Raw genomic sequence first — 4195 nt, 5'->3', positions numbered from 1 at the left:
CTCCACACATGAACCCTATCGAACGAGCCTGGGATAGATTGTAAAGGACTGTTTATGGACGACGTGACCCCCCAACCACTCTGAGGAATCTACACCGAATCTCCGTTGATGAGTGGGACCACAGTGTCTTGATGAACTTGTGGATAGTATGCCACGACAAAAACAGGCATGCATCAATGCAAGAGGACGTGCTACTGGGTATTAGAGTTACCGATGTGTACAGCAATCTGGACCACCACCTCTGAAGCTCTCGCTGTATGGTGTGGATTTCATGAGCAATAAAAAAGACGGAAATGATTTTTATGCTGATCTTTATTACAATTTTCTGTGCAGGTTCCGGAACTAACGGAACCGAGGTGATGTAAATCTTTTTTTGATATGTGTATAAAAATTGTCTCTCCGAAACATTAACGCGTATCACTCATATTCTTTTATTTGTTTAATCAATATTGTCTGAAGAGACTTGCTTATCAATGTTATACTTTCATTAATTATGTCATGAGACAGTCACCTGTAACTAGTCTGATTGAGCCATGGTTTCAGTTCGGGTACATCCTTGGAAGGTAATTTCAGAAGACTGACAAAATTGGAAGACTTATCCACATGACCACTTAAGGCCTATCATTGGCAAAACGAGAACAATAATGAAGTAAAGATTTTCCTTAAACAAACAGTAGCGGCCTGCATTTCTTTTGATTTAGAATGACTAACTGATGACAGAATGTTTACTGCTTGTTTCACAGAATTATTTGTACTAACTGAGATCTGATTCATTTTAGAGGAACAGAACAGTTCTTAAATCCATAATTAATGAATGCATTATATGACTACTCGTTCGTAGTAACGGTTAATCGAGGCAATCTGTCGTTTAGACACATAGACCTACACAAAAAGTAATAAATAGTGCCATCTATTTCATCATACTGAACCCATGCCTATGTTTTCACCCAATGTTTTTGAAAAGTTTTGCCCTTATGGTCGCCTCTTTCGATAGCAGTATCTTTTTTCGTGGAATTACCAGAAATAGTGACACGGATTTCATTATCACTAGCTGCCTAAGATAGATCACTATTACTTCAACACGCAAATCGATTCGATATCACCATCACTATTATCAGTCGAAGTCCTTTTGCATGTCACTATATACTTATCCATTTTAACGATTTTGACACGCAAGACATGAAGACATAGTTCAAATAGTTCAAATAGCTCTGGGCACTATGGGGCTTAACTTCTGAGGTCATCAGCCCCTTATGAAGACATGATTCCAAGCACAGGTGACACAGGTCAAAAAGAACACAAACTAATGTCTAGCGGTCAACACGTTTTACTTCTGACTACTTCGTTGTTCGCTTATTTGTTGAACTCAGGAAACTGAAATTCAGTATAAGTTGCACTATGTCCATCATCATTTCACAACAAAAATTCTCTTACCGGCTGTTGCGTTTCGCGGTTGTTGGAGCGCTGCCAATTAAAGCGCAAAGAACTTCGCCAAGTTGTTGAAAGTACCGTCCATTTACTGAATGTTTTAGCTAGGAGGGATGTGGCACTCTTAGCAAAAGGTAATGTCGGCTCACTGCTAACGTAGGTGGTTGTGTCATGATGTTATCTTAGAAGAAACCGCTAATTAAATTCGTGCCTCGTAGTGTACATGCTTTCCTCGTATCGTACCCAAACGACTTGATTTCTAGTTATTTAATACATTAACAATAATTAAAGTTTACCACTTTCAGCTTACATTATTGATGTAACAAGCGGCAGTCCCTTAATATACAACCGTTCGCTCGACAGAAGATTCGTACGCAAAGGCTAGAAAGTTGCACAGGTCACACCAATGTTCAAGAAGGGTAATAGGAGTAATCCACTAAATTACAGGCCCATAGCATTAACCTCAATATGCAGCATGATTTTGGAACGTATATTGAATTCGAACATTATGCATTACCTCGAACAGGTCGGTCTATTGGCACACAGCCAACATGGATTTAAAAAACATTATTCTTCTGAAACAGCTAGCTCTTTACTCACACGAAGTGTTGGTGGGTGGAGTGCTACTGACAAGGGATTTCAAATAAATCCCGTATTTCTAGATTTCCAGAAGGCTTTTGACACTGTACCACCCAAGTGACATGTAGTGATATTTCTTGCTTATGGAACATCGTCTTAATTATCTGACTGGATTCGTAATTCCATGTCAGAGAGGTCACAGTTCGTTATAATTTATGGAAAGCCATCAAGTAAAACAGAAGTAATTTCTGGCATTTCCCAAGGTAGTGTTATAGGCTCTTTGCTGTTCCTTGTCTGTATAAACGCTTTAGGAGACGATCGGAACAGCTGTCTTAGGTTGATTGCAGACGATGCCGTAGTTTATCGACTAGTAAAGTTATCAGAAGATCAAATCGAATTGCAAATCTATTTAGAAAAGATATCTGTATGGTGCAAAAATTGACAGTTGGCCCAAAATAATGAAAAGTGTGAGGTCATTCACATGAGTGCCGGACGAAATCCATTACACTTTGATTACACAATAAATCAGTCATATCTAAAAGCCATAGATTCTACTAAACACCTAGCAATTGCAATCACGAACACACTTAAATTTGAAGGAACACATAGAAAATGTTGTGAAGAGGGCTAACCAAAGACTGCGTTTTATTGGCACGACACTTAGAAAATGTAACAGATCTGCTAGAGAGACTGCCTTCACCACGCTTGTCCGTTCTCTTTCAGAATACCGCTGCGCAGTGTGAGATCCTTACCAGATAGGACTGACGGAGTACTTCGAAAACAAAGAAGAGGAGTTCGTGTTGTATTATAGCAAAATAGGCGAGAATGTGTGACTGAAATGACACAGGATTTGGGGTGCACAGCATTAAAACAAAGCCATTTTCCGTTGCGGCGGAATATTCTCAGGAAATTTCGTTCACCAAATTTCTCCTCCGAATGTGAACAATTTTGTTGACGCCGACCTAAATAGGATGAAACGAAGAACCGATCATCATAGTAAAATAAGGGAAATCAGAGCTCGCACAGAAAGATATAAGTGTTCGTTTTTTCTGCGTTTTGTACGAGATTGGAATAATAGAGAGCCGCTTTGTCTTGAGCGTCTTGTCACGCTTCGCACGGCTGGCCCCATCGATGGTTCGAGTCCTCTCTCGGGCGTGGGTGCGTGTGTGTATTGTCGTTAGTGTAAGTTATATCACGTAGTGTGAAAGCTTATTGAGCGGTGACCTCAGCAGTTTGGTCCCATAAGAATTAACCACAAATTTCCAAAAAATACTGGAGAATTATTGTAAAGGTGATTCGATGAACCCTTCGCCAGGGACTTAAATATATCGATGTAGATGTAGATGAAATATTCTGACTTCTTCGAAAACTGTCATTCACTTATATGTCCACGAGCATTTTAAATACCACGAATTCAATTAGCCTTTTGTTTCAGGATAACATATTTACAGCGGTGTATTACAAAAACCAGCCGCCCATCAATGCGATGAGTTAGTCGATTATAATTACGGCCTAGAAGAAAACCTTTGTAGTGCCGGTTGGGTAGGATGAATACAATATTCAGTGTGGTATGCCGTGTGTCACCACTCAAATTTTCTGGTTTGCTTGAGCGATCGAGTATGCCCGTAGAGGGGGACTATGCAGCTCTGACTCCTCAACTGTCCCGCCCTTCTGCAGCGTTTATAACTGTAGTCTGGTTTCTGTATGAGTTGTGGATTGCGTTTTTACTCCCTGTATCCTACCTCTACTACCATGAGAAAGCATATTGTTAACTGTAACTCAGGTTGCAGTAGCTTCCTTATCTCGGAGTAAAAATGGACTTAGACACACTGAACAAGAAAGTGTCATGTCAGTGTGGCCGAAAACCGGCTCTAGCATTGATAATGGAATCATGTCGGCGACGAAGTGAATACACAATGTTCTTCAGGTATGCCATATCCAGCGGAAACATGCACTGATAATTTCGTCCCGAAGAGCTACTCAATTGTGGAACCGTTGACTGCTACGTTCTCCCGAGGTCCCAGACATTTTCTGTGGAATTAACATCGGGTGATACAGCGCACTAGTCCATGTGTAGCGTGGTGCCTGTGCGTTCGTTTGATGAGCATTGTAAACATGCATGTTGCCATTCAGGAAGATGGCGTTGTCCACAGCATACTCACCATGATGATGTAGGAAGAAGGGCAAC

Source organism: Schistocerca serialis, chromosome 2, assembly GCF_023864345.2.
Source record: "Schistocerca serialis cubense isolate TAMUIC-IGC-003099 chromosome 2, iqSchSeri2.2, whole genome shotgun sequence".
NCBI classification, from domain to species: domain Eukaryota; kingdom Metazoa; phylum Arthropoda; class Insecta; order Orthoptera; family Acrididae; genus Schistocerca; species Schistocerca serialis.
This window is presented reverse-complemented; position numbering follows the sequence as displayed.